The following is a 19,284-nucleotide window of genomic DNA, read 5'->3' on the forward strand; positions in this document are numbered from 1 at the left end:
GGACTATGTTTATTCCGGGGCGGGGGGGGAGTTGCAACTTTAATGTCATTATGATTATGATCTTTGAGTTATCTTAGAAGTGGAAAGATGCTTCTAGAAGCATATGAATTTAGGTCTGAGCCAGACAGAACTGTATGGAGTTGAAATACTCACTTCTCCTTTGAGGTGAGCATTTATGAGCTCTCACAGTTCTTCTCTGAGGCTGAGCATGGAAACTTTCACCATTCTCTATTATTTATTTGTTTTATTTAAGTACCGCCTGACTCCAAAGGCTCTAGGCGGTTCACAAAAACCCCCCACAATAAAACCATTAAAAAGAGCAATTTGAAAATTTAAAACATTCAAAGATTACTAAAAGCCTGACTGAAAACATATGTCTTAAGGGCTCTTTTACAGACTGGAAAAGATGTTAAATGTATAGGGAGTACATTCCACAGCATAGGAGCAACTGCATAGAAGGCCTATGCCCAAGTCACCACCAGATGAGCTGTGGGGATGTGCTGTGGGGATCATGATTAGAGACAGAATGGAATTCTGTGGGAAGAACCAGGAGCATAGTAAGGGGGTGCCCTGGCCATCCCCGTAAACCCCCCACCCGGCCAGACACATTTGTCTCCCCCCCTCCGCCGCCCATGTCCTTTGTTAGCTTTGCCACTGGGAAGAGCTTTTGTGCTAAGAGCTTATTTCATCATACCAGATGGAGCTGAAATTCTATCATGCTTGCCTACCTGCTTGCTGCTACTGCTTCCCACCTGCTTGGTTGGTTGCATGCTTGTTGTTGCTTCTTATCTGGTTCCTTATGCATCACCTCACAGCTAACTAGTGGTAGTATCCTTAGTGCAAGAAGGCCTGTCTTAATCAAGCAGTTTTCAGATTCAGCTAATTAATTTATTATTATTATTATTTATTACTATTTATTTAATATTAATTTATTAAATTAATATTAATTTATTTAATATTATTATTTATCGTTTATTTAAAACATTTATATACCGCCCAAAATGCAAGTCTCTGGGCGGTTTACAACAAAACAAGAAAATCAGATAAAAAGATTAAAACATTACAACAATTAAAATATAAAATGTTAAAACTATTAAAAACACAATTAAAACAATATCTAATTAAAAGCCTGGGTGAACAAATGTGTCTTGACTGCCTTTTTAAAAGTTGTAAGAGATCGGGAGGCTCTTATTTCAACAGGAAGTGTGTTCCAAACCCTTGGGGTAACAATGGAGAAGGCCCGTCCCTGAGTAGCCACCAGACGAGCCGGTGACAACTGCAGATGAACCTCTTAAGATGATCTCAATGGGTGGTGTGGTTCATAGTGAAGAAGGCATTCTCTTAAATACTCAGGGCCCAAGCTGTTTAGCGCTTTATAGGTTATAACCAACACTTTGTATTTTGCCCAGAAACTTATCGGCAACCAGTGTAGATCTTTTAAGATAGGAGTGATATGGTCTCTCCGAGATGACCCAGAGACCAACCTGGCTGCCACATTCTGGACCAACTGAATTTTCCAGACTACGTACATAGGCAGCCCCATGTAGAGCGCATTGCAGTAATCCAGCCTAGAGGTTACCAGCACATGTACCACTGTTCTGAGGTCATTTATCTCAAGAAATGGACACAGTTGGCATATCAGATGAAGCTGATAAAAGGCACCTCTGGCCACTGCCTCAACCCTGGACACCAGGGAAAGGTTTGTGTCCAGAAGCACCCCCAAACTGCATACCTGTTCCTTCTGGGGAAGTGTGACCCCATCAAACCGGCAGATTGAAATCATCTCCCGAGTTCCAAATCCACACAATAAGTACCTCTGTCTTATCTGGATTCAGCCTCAGCTAGTTACCTCTCATCCAGCCCATCACTGCTTCCAGGCAGGCATTTAGGGAGGTTATGCCTTCTCCTGATTATGTTTACATGGAGAAAAAGATTTGGGTGTCATCAGCATACTGATAACACCCTGCACCAAATCTTCTGATGATCCCTCCTAGCAGTGTAGATGTTTAACATCATGTAGATTTTAAACATCAGAGACAATATGGAGCCCTGAGGGACACCATACCGAAGTTCGGTTTTTGAACAACACTCCCCGAGGGACATCATCTGGAATCTGCCCGAGAAGTAAGAGTGGAACCACTGCAAAGCAATGCCTCCCACCCCCAAACCCCTAAGATGCTCCGGAAGGATACTATGGTCGATAGTATTGAAAGCTGCTGAGAGGTCCAAAAAGACCTCTCAGTCAATTCGCATTTGGAGATCATCCATCGGGCTGCCCAAGGCAGTCTCTACCCCATAGCCCACCCAAAAGCCTGTCTGAAACGAGTCTAGATAATCAGTTTCATCTAAGACTGCCTGGAGTTGGGAGACCACCACCCTCTCAATTACCTTGTCCAACTATGGAAGGTTGGAGGCAGGCCTGTAATTGCTCAACACTGAGGAATCCAATACAGGCTTTTTCAGACGTGGTCAAATAATTGTTTCCTTAAAGCAAGGAGGCATCCTGCCCTCCCTCAGAGAAGCATTTATGATCTCTACTAGGCATTCTACAACAACCTCCCTGCCAGATAGTATTAGCCATGTCAGGCAAGGATCAAGAGAACAGGTGGTAGGCTGCATCGCTCCAAGCAGCTTGTCCACATCCTCACGAGTCACAAACCTAAATTGATCCAGCCTGACTACATAAGAGGAGTCGCTGGACACCTCCGATTCAGACACTGCTGTAATTGTGGGATCTAAATCCAAGTCGGCTCTGCTACTATCCAAGCAGCAGCAGCAGCAGCAGCAGCAGCAGCAGCAGCAGCAGCAGCAGCAGCAGCAGCAGCAGCAGCAGCAGCAGCACTAGTACAAGTAGTGGTGGTAATCATTTTAATTTCTATGCCAGTTTTCCAAACAAGGATGCCCAAAACAGCTTACAACATGAGAATGAAAATATAACATACCTATTGAAAAATCACTCCAGATAGAATAGAAATAATACTTATCAAAACATCAACGTTTGGGCTCTAGATACTTGAAGGACAGCTATTTCCAAGTGATTCTACATACCTTTTGTATTCTTTTGGATGAGCTGTGCTTCACATGCTGTCATTGACCGAGGCTCTATGCAGGACTGGTCCTTCTCAGTTGTGGCCCCGAGCTTTTGAACTCCCTGCCACAGGGGGCTTGTGATGTTTCCTCCCTGCCAACCTACAGGAAGGTTTTTAATCCTACCTGTCCTGTAAGGCTTGTAATAGCTGATTGGAGGAAGCATCTGTCAATCATATTTAATATGATACATTCCATATTTTATTGTCCTTGGTTCCTTTTATGACATTCTCATCTTATGATGTGCATTTTGTGAATTTTAATTGTGATTTTAAGGTTTTACATTAGCTGCCTTGGGGCCATCGTGAAAGGTGGGGTATAAGTGGAAACATAAAAATACATACATGCATACATACATACTGTTGGGCCTTCCGACTGGCTGTGGGAGGGCCTGAGTCGGGGGCCAAGAAGATGGAGGCAATACAGCCCCTGGGTACAGGCAAAGTCAGCTGGGACCCTACACAGTTGCCAGGGAGAGCTAGGACACACAGGAACCCACAGACCGTGGGTGGGCCAGCATGGCCAAACAGGTTGCCTCCTAGTGGCAAAGAGGAGAAGGCAGGGCTTCAATAGCTGGCAAGACAAGCAACAGCTGAAGGAGGGAGGTGCAGGCAGCACATTGGAGAGGGTGGAGTCAGGAGAGGGTGGTTGGGATTGCCATGCTTGCAGGGCTTTATTTAAGGCGGATGGCCAGGGATGAGGAGGTCTAGAGAGATGGGAGTGAATTGAATCTAGAGTCTCCTGGTGAGGAGCAGTCTTATCCCTCTCCCTGACAGCTGGTACAGGAATGGGGTGACAATTAAAAACCCCTCACTAGCACTTCTGAGGAGACTTCCAAAGCCTATGAACAGGATCAGAGGAAGGGAGGCAGTTGGACACTGTGATCCCAAGCCAGTGCATGACACATACTTACATAGTGATAATTAACTGACACTATTCTGAAACCTGAGCAGTTTGTTATACTATTTATCCCAAGGGCTAGTAATATCACATATTTTAATCAAATGCCAACCCCCACCCAAACAATCAAATTAGAAAACTGAGAGTGGAAATGCTTGAACACTTAATTGTACAACCTTTATAGCCATATGACTGAAATTTCTGTTGGTATACCATCCCAAGAACCCTCTGTCTGGGGCAGCCCAGGATTTCATGGCTGGGCAGGGAGTTGGTGATATAGCAGTGGAAGAGACTAACATTATTTCATTGTCATGGACAGATCACTTCAGGATTTAGGCTCATCAGAACTCCTGATCTCCTCAGGGTTGCCAGACCAATTAGAAAGGTCTGGCCCTGGAGGCTTATGGATCCATAAGGATTTCTGATGGCTTGGGAGATTTTCCTGCCAATTTGGTTGGTGGTTCTACCAAGACCCTGGTTAATCTCTGGATTGAGGAAATGACCCAGGCTATTGATACAATCACTATTGAGCATTCTCTTTCCAGGAACTCCCAGCCACCTGATCTCTGGGTTGCACTTTCTTTGGAAATTTTTCAAAAGAATCTGAAGAAACGTTTCAGAGAGCCTTCTCCCAATACCCTTTAAGGGCTGGTTTTTCCTTTTCTGCATTTTGCTTCCTTATGTTATTTATATGATGTTTTTATGATTACGGTTGCTGTTTCATTGTTGTATATTCTTTTAATGTTTGTAAGCCACCTTGAGTGTGTAAGGAAAGGTGGGGTATAAATTTTTAAACAAACAAATATACAAAGTGTCTCTTTTAATTGTCTGGGTGTTGTTTTCATCAGATAGGCATTCTGCAGCTGGAGCAAAAGGTGCCAAGGTTTTCCTCTTCTACTCTGAGAGACATCACAGTCTTGGGATGCAACACATTAAAGTGGTTAATAGGATCATGCCAATATAAGAGAGTAAATCACTCCCATTCCTAGGCACTTCTCTCCAGTCTTTGTTTTAACAGTATTTGTAATTCTCTTGCTCTCTGTTGCTATCGTGCAACAGACCTTCCATCTACTTTATGGTGTTGAGCTTGGACTTGCTTCTGGAAGGATTACATTTGGTCTATTTTCTATTGCAAAGCTTTCAGCGGTACTCTAATGGAAAGCTGTCCTGCTGATCCAGGTTAGGTAAGTCCCGCATGCCCCCGCTGTAAATGTAATTGTGTTCAGTGCAGTGGCAAAGTGGGAACTGGATGTTCAGTGTTTAGCACATTTTCTCTGAGCCCCTTCCTTATCAGCTCTCTCTCTCACCTGCTGCAAATTTGAAGGCTAGCTCTTCTGAAGACCTCTGCAGAAGCCTCACTAATTCCAGTGGCACTCTTCTGCAATCTTAGTGTGGCTAAAGACTTGGACCCAATGGCCCAATTCATGTGTTACCTTCCGAGGCAACATGGTACATTGCTTCCCTGTGGTTGGCTCCCACATTGCATCAGTTGTGTGTGAAAGGTCAAATCACATGGAGTTGCCCTGATCATGTTGTTCCTTCCTGTGAAGGAACAATATTTTAAAAGCAACTCTTACATTATCTGGGCTTTTCTGTGTTACTGTGGTAGCTAACTGCAGGAAAGGGGTGTCTCAGTAGTGTATGGATTGAGCCCATATGTGACGTTCAGTCTCTCTCAACTATCTCTTTGACTCTGCGGCAAGTTTATTCTTTGCTCTGCATTTCCCCTACCTCACTGCCCATCAATTTCTCTTTTAACATCAGCAGGTAGTAAATGCACAGGTCTTGTGTGAGGGCTTCCACTGGTCTCTATCTGGGCAAAACTGGAAGGGGTCCAGGACCTTGGACAGCTCTGCATGCAAGCAATCTGTACCTCGGCTAGTACTGAGCAGGATCACAGAAGTTAAGTAATGCAACACTAATGGAAGGTTGCACCTGCAGTTTTGTGCAGCCAACTGCTGGTTGTTACGGCAGCTGCCCAAGCAGAAGGAACTGGCTCTGCCTCCTTCCTAGGGAAGGCTCTTGTCTTAAAGGAGCCTTGCATGATTTCTTAGGTGCTGGCTCTGGCAATGCTGCAGGACTTCTACTAAGATTGGTGGGACTCCTGTGAGTCATAAGACAAAGGCAAGGTTGTGTTCTTGCATCATGGCAGAGGTGCTGATTTATATCCCCCTGGCTCTTTGTGTGTGTGTGGGGGGGGGGTGGCAGTCAGGGGGTGTTATCCAGGGGCTGGGTCTTAGGCTTTTCCCACCCTTGCTACATCCTCAGAACTGTGTGCTTGGTTCCCAGGTTGGGGGTGGGTGAGGTCCCCAGATACTGGGTCATGACAGTCTCCCTCTTAGTAGCTTCTCATTTGCTCTACTTCATGCCTCCGCCACCACCACTCTTTCCCAGATGTCTCTCCCTCTCCATCTGTTAGTACCAACGTCCCCTTCTTTTAACCTCACTGGCAACTCTGTGCCACTTCTTTCAACCATCCTGACTCCTGCCTATAATCCCATTCAATTTTCTAACTATTTGCCATTTGTGTTTGTCCAGCTGTCTGACTCCTTTACCCCACTTTCCTACCAGCACCAGTTCATGACCCTAGTCCAAGCGTGATAGGTTCCCCTCATTTCATTTTTTACCACCTCTCCTTTCCATTCTCTCCTTTGCTCAGATGCTTGTTCCCTTTTTCTCAGTTCACTGACTCCTCCATTTATTCCTCACATAGGTTCCTGTTTCTGCCAGGTTTCCCATCATAACCTGCCATGGTGGAGGCAGGCAGAGCTTCTACACATGGGCACATAGCAGAGATGTCATTGATACAGTATGTATGGAGTGAGCCAATTGGGGGATCTTGGGACAAGGCATGGGAAGATCACATTTTAAAAGGGATCTAGCTCCTACTTCTCATGCAACCTTAGTCTATTATATCATAGGTGGTATTGCACATGTGTTACATCTGGGCCTAAAAACTTGCTGTGATCTGCATGACAGTGATTAAGCTCTCAGTGTGGTGTCTTCTTTCCTTCCTTCCTATGTCCCAAGGATGATGCAATGACCCAGGGCAGTATGAATATTCAACATGGAGCTCTGTAGTGAACTGAATTGCTATGGTTTTGAATAATATAGTGCCAACTAAATGCAAGGGACTAAAGACAGCTCCCAATCTATCCTATTCCAGGTGGGAATCAATGGCTGAGGCAGGGCTTCTGCCAAGCCAGGGATCTTTGTTGGTATGGGTTCTAGGAGGGACACAGGTAGCTCCTGCATGGTATTCAGGGGGATCAGAACCTTGGATAGCCCCAAGGAAGCTGAACACAATGTAAGAGGAAAATGGATCCAGCAGATGCTTGGAGCTGATGCCAGTTCCTATGGCTGCTGCTTAAGCAATGTGGATTTATTTGTTTGTTTGTTTGTTTGTTTGTTTGTTTGTTTGTTTGTTTGATGTATATACTGCTTTTCAGGAAACTAATCTCAAGGCAGTTTACAGAAATTAATACAATAAAACTCCATAAAATCACATAAAAATATTAAAATCAATTAAAACCATAAAAACACTAAAAGCCAGAAGGAGAGGAGAGATGACCATCACTGGAAGAATCTCAAAACAGGCTTGTATCCCTCCCCCAGGAGTATGTTGCATAACTGGATTGTGGTGAATAAAATGAAGCTCACTCAAGACAAGACTCAGGTGCTACTTGTCACTAGGACTGGTGATCTGAGATTAGGAGTTCACCCTGTCTTAGGAGAGGAGAGCTGGTCTTGTGGTAGCAAGCATGACTTGTCCCCTTAGCTAAACAGGGTCCACCCTGGTTTTATATGAATGGTAGACTAGAAGTGTAAGCACTGTCAGATATTCCCATCAGAGGATGGAGCCACTTTGGTAAGAGCAGAAGGTTCCAAGCTCCCTCCCTGGCTTCTCCAGGATAAGGCTGAGAGAGATTCTTGCCTGCAACTTTGGAGAAGCCTCTGCCAGTCTGTGAAGACAATACTGAGCTAGATAGACTAATGGTTTGACTTAGTAAATGGCAGCTTCCTATGTTTCTATGGAGAGGGTAGCACTCCCCTAAAAAACACAGATTTATAGTCTGGAGATGTTCCAAGTTTCAGCTGTGAACCTGGATGTCCACAACTTAGTTGCTGTGCCAGCTGTGCCTGTTCCTAGAGAAATTCTGACCATGGTGACACATGCTTTAGTTATACTGTCACAGATTACTATAATCTTCTTTATACTTATTTCTCTTAGACGTGCTGTTCCATCGGAAATCACATGCATGGCGGAACCCTTGTGAGAGTTCCGGACATGCGGGCAGCAAGCAGTTTGGGCAGGCGGTGGAGCCCCCCATGCGGCACTAGGCAGTTGTCCGGCTGGCCGACTGACTGAGGGAGCTGCCGCCATCGACTGAGGCTTGACCAACTGAGGGAGAAGGCAGTTTTGGCCGGTGGTGGAGCCATGGGTGCGGCAGGAGGCGGTGGCCTGAGTGAGGGAGCTGGTGGTGGCAAGGAGGATTGTAGGCTTTGGTGGCTGTGGGAGCTGGTGGCAGCAAAAGAGGAGGAGGATTGAAACCTTGGACAATGGAAAGAGGTGGCGGAGCTTGGCCAAGTGAGGGGGCTGGTGGGGGCAAGTGGGACAAGATGGCACCTTCTCTACAGCAACCAATGGTGAGTGTGAATAGGTGAGGGGAGGAGCATGGAGAACAGGCACCAGGTGGCAGAGAGGGCACCTCAGAGAGGGTGGTGGGCAGCCCTCCTCTCTGCCCGTCCTGCTGCCAGCATGTTGGGACGCCCCACACTGGGGCCAAGCAGAACCACTATTGGCAGCACAGAGAGGGACGAGGGGTGGGGGGCTCTCAAGAGAGGAACTGTGCGGGGCAAAAGCACTGACTATTCCTGCCAAAATTAAAAAAACAACAACACCATTTTGAACTCCAACAACTGACAGACATGAGAGCAGCTCCATTCCTTACAGTACATGCAACCAGTCTCCCATTCCAATGCTAAGTTAACTGTACATCGTCCAAGACTGCAGACAGAAGTCTCTCTCAACCCCCTCTTGCTGCAGTTGAGCATGTCTGCCTTTTGCCAGCTGCAAAAGAGGCAGGACAACATTGCTCCCTTTAAGTTGTGTGGACACTCAAGTGCCCACAAGCCTTTCACTGTCCACCTACTCTCACTCAGGCAGAATTTGGAAGCCCCCACACTGAATGCATGTGCGTATATACTGCCTTGATACTTTCATCCACAACAAAACTCAGTCCTCACACAGATCATGGGGGTGGGGGTGGGGGGAACCAGGGGAGCCACTATACTTACAAGAACACGTTTTCAGCCACGGACAACTGTACATAGGCCTATATCGGGTCAGATCATTTGACTCACTAACAGTGGTATCAGCACTACAAGAGATCAAAAACTGTGTATACCAAGAAATATTTGACAGTGACCAGACACTACTAGACGAAGCCAGACAGGAATAACAGCATATAACAGCAATGGGGCAGTAGCCCTACATCATTGGGCCAAGCCTGGAAAACAGCGACCTGTGCACTAACTTTGTCCACCTGCCAGAAAAGTCACAAAAGACCCATGATTAATGGGGTAACTGCTCTCTGCTGTGTAGTTATGAGTGCTGAAAAACATCACAGCCACAGCTGCCAGGTGAGCGCATGGGGGGAACACATACGGCCAAGCAGCAAGTCTTGAGGAAAGGAGACAGAGGAAAGGCCAAGCAAAGTCTCCCAACAAGAGACCAAAGGCTAAGTGCACTACTGCACAGATGCTCTGTGTGGGGTCAGCTAGTTTTATTTATTTATCATATTTGTATACCGCCTGATATGTGCATCTCTAGGCAGTGAACACAATTTAAAATGCGAAAAATATAAAACCCGAGTAAAAACAAAACAATTGGGATACAAGCAATTTAACAGTTTAAAATTGATTTCAATTAAAAGCCCAAGAAAACAGCTGTGTCTTGAGGGTCTTCCTAAAAGCAAACGGAGGAGGAGATGCTCTTATTTTGACAGGGAGCACATTCCAAAGCATATTTTAACCAGGGCAGCCACAGAGAAGGCCCAGTCCCAAGTCGCCACTAAACCAGCCCATTGCAACCGTAACTGGACCTCTTCGAATGATTGTAATAGGCTATAGGGTTCATGCCAGAGAAGGCGCTCTCTTAAGTACTCTGGATGCAAGCCATTGAGGGCTTTATAGGTCTCATAGCTCTATATCAGAGTCAGCGTGGTGTAGCGGTTAGAGTGCTGGACTAGGACCGGGGAGACCCGAGTTCAAATCCCCATTCAGCCATGAAACTAGCTGGGTGACTCTGGGCCAGTCACTCTTTCAGCCTAACCTACTTCACAGGGTTGTTGTGAAAGAGAAACTCAAGTATGTAGTACACCGCTCTGGGCTCCTTGGAGGAAAAGCGGGATATAAATGTAATAATAATAATAATGATAATAATAATAATATATGGGGCTACATCTGAAGTGTGTGGCAACTTCAGCTGGTCCAGATTGCTGTGGCCCAGACTACTGACCAGACCAATTATTGGGACTGTGTGACTCTATTATAGCAACAACGTCATTGGTTTCTGATCAATATTAGGGCCCTGTTCGAGCTGGTTATGACCTTTGAAGCCCTACATGGCTTGGTACTGAGACATCTAAAGGCTTGTCTTCTCCCATACAAACCTGCTTGCTCTTTATGCAGACTTTTCACATTCCTCCAACTTCTGATTTGTATCTGGCTGGGACATCAGAGAGGACCTTTTCTGTAGCTCTCTCTAAACTTTGGAAGTCCCCGCCAAGAGACGCCCATCTTGCCTCCACTCTGATTGCCTTTCATTGCTGTGCAAAGACCTTCCTTTCTCAGAAGGCATCCAGCCTGAAGAGTTGTTCTAACTAATCCCCCTATTAGTTTTAAACACCCTCATATAGAACTATACTGGCTGCCGATAAGTTTCAGGGCAAAATACAACGTGCTGGTTATTACCTATAAAGCTCTAAACAGCTTAGGTCCTGGGTATTTAAGAGAATGTCTTCTTCATCATGAGCCCCACCGCCTGTTAAGATTATCTGGAGAGGTTCATCTGCGGGTGCTGCCAACTCGTTTGGCAGCTACTTGGGAATGGGCCTTCTCCGTTGCTGCCCCTGGACTTTGGAATGAGCTCCCTGTTGAAATAAGAGCCTCCTCATCAATAAAAACTTTTAAAAGAGCACTGAAGCCTTGCTCCTCTGCAATTCCAGGTCAGTTCAGAATAAGAATGAAATTGTCCATGACTTGATCATTGATGAGGAAGCTGACCTGTTATGTATAACTGAGACCTGGCTGTGGGAGGCAAGTGGTCCAGTGTGGGCTCATCTTCTCCCACCAGGCTACTTCAGTCTTATTCTGAACTGACCTGTTGTGGAGCAGGCTAGGGGAAGTGGATGGGGTGGGGAGTGGAGTGGCTGTGGTCCATAAGAATACCATCTCCCTTACCAGGGTCCCTGTGAGACAGCTGACTTATATTGAGTGTGTATTTTTGATGCTGGGTATCTGGGATAGATTGGGGATTCTGTGGGTGTACCGTCCACCCTGCTGCCCAACGGACTCCCTAACTGAGCTGATGGAGCTGGTCGCGGAGTTGGTATTGGAGTCTCCTAGACTTTTGGTGCTGGGGGACTTCAATATCCACTTTGGGGCTGGCTTGTCTGGTGCGGCTGAGGAGTATGTATGTATGTATGTATTTATATCCCGCTCTTCCTCCAAGGAGCCCAGAGCGGTGTACTACATACTTGAGTTTCTCTTTCACAACAACCCTGTGAAGTAGGTTAGGCTGAGAGAGTGACTGGCCCAGAGTTACCCAGCTAGTTTCATGGCTGAATGGGGATTTGAACTCGGGTCTCCTCGGTCCTAGTCCAGCACTCTAACCACTACACCACACTGGCTCTCCATAGCAGCCATGATAACTATGAGCCTATCTCAATTAGCTTCTGAGCCAACTCATGTTGCTGGCCACACACTCTATTTGGTCTTTTGTTCGAATCAGAGGGGTGTTCCGTGGGTGGGGGATCCGGTGGTTTCCCCATTGTCATGGACGGACTTAATATTCTGTTAAGGTTGGTTTCACAGCCACAATCCACCCCTGCAGGGGTGGTGGACCTAAGGATGGTCCATCCAAAAAGGCTGCTGGACCCAGAAGGATTCCAAAACGCCTTGGAGGGTTTTGATGTTGGTGCAGCTGGTAATTCTGTCAATGCCCTGGTGGGAAGCTGGAACAGGGAACTCAAAAGTAGACATGATTGCTCCTAAGCGTCCCTTCCAGCCTGCTTCTAAAATGGCCTCTTGGTATACTGAGGAGTTGTGGGGGCTGAAGCGGCTGGGTAGGCGACTGGAATGCAAGTGGAGGGGAACTCGGCTTGAATCTGACAGAATGCAGCATATGACCCATTTGAAGGTTTATGCGGTAGTGGTGTGTGCAGCAAAAAGAAAAAGAAAAAAAAGGTTTTGTTCTGCACGCATTGCATCTGCAGGTTCGCGTTCAGCAGAGCTATCCCGGGTTGTGAGGAGTCTAATTTCTGCTCCTTCCTACTTAAATCGGTCGAGTCCCCGGAAATGTTCTGCTGTGATGCTTTTAATGGGTTCTTTGTGGACAAAATATTCTGTATTCAGGCTGACTTGGACTCCAGTACTTCTGCAGGATCTATGAAGGTGGTATCCAGCAATCCCTCTTGCAGTATTAGGCTGGATCAGTTTCAATCTGTGACTCCTGAGGATGTGGACAAGCTGCTTAGGGCAGTGCGGCCTACCACTTGTTCTCTGGATCCTTGTCTGACTTGGCTGCTTCTATTTAGCAGGGAGATTGTTGAAGGTGGCCTGGTTAATATCATAAATGCATCGCTGAGGGAGGGGAAGGTGCCTCCTTGTCTGAAGGAGGCAATGGTTAGACCACTTCTTAAGAAGCCTTCCCTGGATCTAGACCCATTTCAAACTGGCTTTAGAGCTATGGGGTTGAGACAGCCTTTGTCGGCCTAATGGATGACCTTTACCGGGCAATCGACAGAGGGAGTGTGACTCTTCTGGGTCTTTGGGATCTCTTGGGGGTGTTCCATACCATTGACCATGGTATCCTTCTGGATCGCCTGGGGGAGTTGAGGATAGGAGGCAGTGCTTTGCAGTGGTTCCACTCCTACCTCTCAGGTGGTGGAGCTTGGTGATATTTGCTCCTCAAAAGAAGAGCTGTTATATGGAGTGCCTCAGGGCTCCATTCTGTCGCCAATGCTTTTTAATATCTACATGAAACCGCTGGGTGAGGTCATCAGGAGATTTGGTGCTGGGTGTTATCAGTATGCTGATGACACCAAAATCTACTTCTCCTTTTCATCTGCATCATCAGGAAATGGCATTCATTCCCTAAAAGCCTGCCTACAGGCATTAATGGGCTGGATGAGGGATAACAAATTGAAACTGAATCCAAGCAAGATGGAGGTGCTCATTGTAGGGACTCAGAATCTGAGGGATGGGTTAGATCTTCCTGCACTGGATTGGGTTGCACTCCCTCAGAAGGAGCAGGTACGCAGTTTGGGAGTACTCCTGGACCCAGGCCTCACCCTGGTATCTCAGGTGGAGGCTATGGCCAGGAATGCTTTCTATCAGCTTTGGTTGATTCGACAGCTGTGGCCATTCCTTGAAGAGGACGACCTCAAAACAGTGGTGCATCAGCTGGTAACTTCCAGGCTTGATTACTTCACTGTGCTCTACATGGGGTTGCTTTTGTACGTAGTTTGGAAACTTCAGTTAGTTCAAAATGCAGCAGCCAGATTGGTCTCTGGGGCAACTCAGAGAGACCATATTATGCCCATTTTGAAACAGTGGCACTGGCTGCCAATATGTTTCAGGGCAAAATACAAAGTGCTGATTATTACCTTTAAAACCCTGAACGGCTTAGGTCCAAGTTATCTGAGAGAACGCCTTCTTCTGTACGATCTCCACCACACATTAAGGTAATCTGAGGAGGTCCATCTTCAGTTGCCACCGAGTCGTCTGGTGGCAACTCAGATGCGGGCCTTCTCTGTGGCTGCTCCTTTGCTATGGAATGCATTCCTGGCAGAAATCCGTAATCTGAGTTCATTATTGGCCTTCTGGAGAGCCCTTAAGACCTATCTGTTTGGCCTGGCCTTCCACGGTTTTAAAACTGTTTTTAAACCATAAAGGTTTGGCCTGGTTTTCCAGGGTTTTAAAAACTGTTTTAATTGTTTTAATAATGGTTTTATGTTGTTTTTACAGTTTTAAATTTTAACAGTTAATTGATTTTAGTGTTGTTTTTAATGTAAACAGCCCTGAGCCATTTTTGGAAGGGTGGTATAGAAATCAAATCAAATCAATCAATCAATAAATCTATTCAGCTAGACTTTTAATTAGATATATGGTTTAAAAAATGTAAGGTTGGTTTTAAATGATTTTACCGTTAATGATTTTAATGTTTAAATGATTGTAATTGTTTGATTGGTTTAGTTTTGATTTTAATTGTTTTGTTTTTATTTTGATGTAAACCGCCCTGAGCCATTTTTGGAAGGGCAATATATAAATAAAATAAAATAAATTGGAACTGTTACTAGGGTTGTTCTCATGATAGGCCTTAGGGCAGGAGAATCCTCCGACACTAATTCAGGAGCCATGCATGCTCCCGATTGGCCATTGTGAGAATTCTACAAGCAAGGTATTATTGTTATTAACTGATTTTAATGGTGTTTTAATGTAAACCGCCCTGAGCCTTTTGGAAGGGCGGTATAAAAGTTTTAATAATAAATAATAATAAAATAATAAGGTAGGGGGAGGGGAAAATGGTCTGTGAGCTGGGTATGGAGTTGGGCAGCAGTGGCAAGCCCAGAACTTGTACCCAGCTCTAGAGTGAAGGTGGAGCGGAAGGACTCCCCATGCCTCCTGCCTCCGTACCTATCCCACATGCAGGCATTTTCCCATCTGCCTACCTCACTTGTAAATTTCTCATGATGGCCAACTGGGAACTCACATGGTTCCAGAACCCAGTCTGGCCATTCCTCCTACCCTGAAGAGGGTCGTGAGATTAGTCCCACTATCTGCTGTCCCTTCTCGCTTGAGTTTTATTTTGTCATTGTTTTAGTTTGTGATTTCCCTTATAAGCTGCCTTGAACATTTTAAATGGAAAAATGGGGTAGAAATATATTTCAATAGATAACTATTGTGAAAATATAATAAAAATACATTGCACTGCAAATAAGATGAACATGTTTGTTTACAAATAGACTGTGCAGTGTGATCGACAAATGTAGTCATTTGTTTATCCATCTGTCTGCTTAAACTAGTATTTGGAAAGAAGGTCACGTGTTCACACTTGTTCTGCAGGCTTTGCCCCATCTGCCAGTTATTTCCAAATTATGACCTCTTCACATGCTAATTGGCTGCTTATCCACTGACTGCAAAGAGCAATGTGGTTTTAGGTATGGTTACCTCACTAGACAAGGTAAAGTGTGCCATCGAGTCGATGTTGACTCCTGGCGATCACAGAGCCCTGTGGTTGTCTTTGGTAGAATACAGGAGGGGTTCACCATTGCCATCTCTCATGCAGTATGAGATGATGCCTTTCAGCATCTTCTTATATCGCTGCTGCCCGATATAGGTGTTTCCTATAGTATGGGAAACATACCAGCAAGGATTCAAACAGGAAATGCTTGACTAACAAGCAGAAAGTTGCCAGTTCGAATCCCCGCTGGTACTATATAGGGCAGCAGCGATATATGAAGATGCTGAAACACATCATCTCATACTGTGTGGGTGGAGGCAATGGTAAACCCTTCTGTATACTACCAAAGAAAACCACAGGGTTCTGTGGGCGCCAGGAGGCAAAATCGACTTGACAGCACACTTTACCTCATTAGATAGTGGATACAAACACATAAACCCTGTCACCAGGTTCCAGGATTAAAGTAGGCTATGCAGGTGATAAGAATACTTCCTTCTCTAACTTCCTATGCAAGTGACATGCCTTGTATATTATCATGTAAAATTGTTTGCTTTATTGTCTAAATGAATGCCAATTAAATTAGAAGCATTTTGCTTTGCTTTTGCTTTTATTGCACACATTTTGGAAGCTTTTATGGTGACTCACAATTCAATAAACAGAGCAGCAAATCATTTGCCTTCCACTATATGATTGATTTTTCCTCAGGAACCTTCTTTATGGCTCTTCATTGTCTAGGATAATGGAGGAACTTCAAGCCTTTAAACCAAATTAATGTGTGGTTAAACATAGTGGTTAACCAACTACTCTTAATTTCCTTTGCCATATCCTATACAGACTACTTCAGAAATGATGTAGAGGACACTTTCGGTGTCCAGCAAATGTTGGACTACAACTCCCATCATCCCTGTTGGCCACAGTGGCTGGGGATGATAGGAGTTGTGGTCCAACAATTAGAGGACCAAAATTGTGCAGCCCTGTACTACACTATTGTTAAACTATTTTTTTCTGCCCAGCTCTCTCAAGCCTCACCCATACTTTTCCAGTCTTTCCCCCTTTTAATCAGCACTGTGGAGAAAACAGCTGATTTCCATCTCCTAGTACTGAAAGGCGAAAAGACTATGACATGTTGGTGTTGCCTTGTGCATTTTTACGTCAGACACTATGGGATAGGATACTTCTTGCTCGCAAAAAGATCAGCCAGCACGTCACAGAGAGTTTCTCCAAATCATCATGTCTTGCTAGAAGAACTCAGTAGCTTTTGTAGATTTGCCAAGAGATTTTTCATGTTTTTTTCTGGGGTGTCATTACATGTCAACTGTCCCAGTCCATAACAGTTAAATGATATCACTGCCATGTTGAGCTTTATGGTATACTTCAGTTCATCTGATATAACTCTCTGACTGTAAAGCATTCAGCAGTGGGCACTGCTGGAGGCAGAATATTAGACTTGATGGACGAATGCTTTGATGTGGTATGGCAAATACTATCTTCCCTTAAGTAAACAGTTCTGAAGTTCAGGATATTTTGGTAGACTAGGCTGCAAAACATTATTTTTAAAGCCCTTAGACTTCTTTATACCTGCAATAACACACTTCCTTCCCCCAAGAAAGTCACCCTATTTAAGTGGCTGTTGCGAGGGAACAAATTAATAACTGAAGTATCTGTTGTAGTGTAAGGCTTTCCAAAGATGTCATTTCTCCCCATAATTTTCTGTTACTGCTCTGGAAAGTAAAAGCAACTAGTGCTCACTTCTATCATTCCCACCCATGATTATTTACATTATTATTCATGGCATGTATGCTCACACCTCCACCCTCTGTGCCAAAAAGGTGGGTGGGCTAAATGGCGAGAACTCTGAGGATTTTAAAAATAAACTGTTATTTATTTAAGTGCTTCTCTCAGCAGCTTGAAATGTTTTGTTCTCCTTACTCTCTGCTTCCTTTGGGCTATTTCCTTGCTTGTTTTATCAATGGTTCTCCTTCTTAATAGGTTAATTTATGGCAATAATCCACTTTATGCCTTTAATGGAGTGAAAGCAATGAGTTAGAGAAGACTGAACAGCACAAATACATGCCCAGGGTCCATACACAGTGAAATGCAGGGAGGAGAGCCCATGGGCTGTACTACCACATAAATGAACATAGGCACACCAGATACCTTTGATTATTATGCCTGGTTTCTTATTGTTTCCAGAGTGCAGTAAAGCCATCCGGCGGACAAGTTCTGCTTCATTTTGGTTTTTTTTAAGTGAGCTAAAGGAAGTGGCATTAAAATCTGACATGTTAACGGGACCAGGAAATTAGATATTATTTCAGCGTGGGGAATGTTGACATTTTAATGGCATTCGAAATATTAGAAGTTATTTTGTTGCCCTGAAACAGCCACAAGATGTATGATCATGCACGTGTGGGGGCAAGGGTTTAATCCCCTCCTTAATGAAAGAGGGAAGAAAGGGAGCAAGAGAAGAAAGAAGTCTTCCGCGCCACCAGTTAGGGATTGGGGGGGGGGGGTAAAAACGCCTCTGAAAAGCGGAACTGAACCGGTTGAACTGCAAGTTTAATAGCTAGATCCTAAAGAATTTCCCAAAGGAAATGCGCCGGTTTGGAGGATGCTAACTAAACCCCAGGAAAGAGGACAGTGATGGGCACACGAATCTCCCTCCCCACCACACGCGCCTTCTCGCTGCCGCTATTTACTCTGAGGCCGATTCACACGTTTCAAAGGCCTTCATCGGAGCGGGATGGTCCGAACCAGCTCAGTGTGCTTTACCGTCTAAGGCTGCAGTCCTAAGCATGTTTACTCGGGAGTAAGCCGCTGAACACAACCGGGCTTGCTAGATAAATATGCATAAGAAAACACTGTCCGCAGATGATCATGCGGGAGGATCTCATGCACGTTTCCTCGTGTCCAATAGGCCTCACTGCCCCGCAATGTGCAGAGAATCGTAGGCTGCAACACTCTCTATAGACACCAGGGCTCATGGAACAGAGTGTGGGTGTGTCTTACTGCCGAGGAAACGAAACGCGCACGGGATCGGGCTGTGAAGCGGGTTTACATGGCGACCCAAGAAGCACCCATTTTTATTTTAGAATAGTCCCCATGGAAACTGCAGGAGCGACTTTAGAACAACTAGTCCAAGGGCAGCAAAGACCGTTATTAGGGAGCGAGGATGTTGCTATACATTAAATAAGTGTCCTAGAGGCAAGGTAATGAATGAGCTTCCTACCTGCCCGGCTCTGCTGACTTCTGCAGCTTGTTCTGGGGGTAGAGGAGCGCGTGGATGAGGCTTCTTTAAACACCGAGGCCTTTAAAAATAACTAATGCAAGCTATAGGGCCATAATGTTATACTATGACTGTACTGTCTACTGTAAACTTCTACTCTGTCTGGTGGATGGAGGAGCAGGAAATATTTTAGGAGAAGCGCCGGCTTGCAATCATCACTAGGAGGGCTGCAAGCCAAGGCACGGAGTACTTCGCTGCAACTGAGCGGCTCGTCATGATAAAGAGCCCCCCCCCCCCCCGCCGCCAATTTTAAGCCCCCCGCACGGTTTAGAGGGCCTGGAGGACTTCGCACACGAAGCCACGAGAAACAGAACTGCTGAGCCTGTTTAAGGCGTCTCCTCCGTCCTCTGCACTGTCACCACCGCTAGTCCCCTAATATTGCTGGGAGAAAGAGACTCTGGAGGACATGACTTGAGCTCCGGCGCTTCCGTAGTAATTAAACGCACACGGATTCCTCGAGCAGTCCCAGGCAGGGTGATTGACAGATGGAGAGGAGCGGCTAGGATCCCGCTTCCTCCCGCTGTTGCCCAAAACCGCACAGGGGCAG

The 19,284-nt window shown here is 45.4% G+C and overlaps 1 long non-coding RNA gene across 1 annotated transcript; it reads right to left on the reverse strand.

Annotated features, from left to right (window-relative positions):
- Positions 1 to 733: 733 nt before the first annotated feature.
- LOC128326603 (uncharacterized) lies at positions 734 to 18,948 on the reverse strand. The gene is made up of 3 exons (XR_008308135.1): positions 18,681 to 18,948; positions 3,049 to 3,189; positions 734 to 853 (listed from the first exon to the last, which is right to left on the reverse strand). It is a non-coding gene; the product is annotated as an uncharacterized LOC128326603 (long non-coding RNA).
- Between the last annotated feature and the right edge of the window lie 336 nt (positions 18,949 to 19,284).

This window comes from Hemicordylus capensis, chromosome 5 (assembly GCF_027244095.1).
Source record: "Hemicordylus capensis ecotype Gifberg chromosome 5, rHemCap1.1.pri, whole genome shotgun sequence".
NCBI lineage: Eukaryota > Metazoa > Chordata > Lepidosauria > Squamata > Cordylidae > Hemicordylus > Hemicordylus capensis.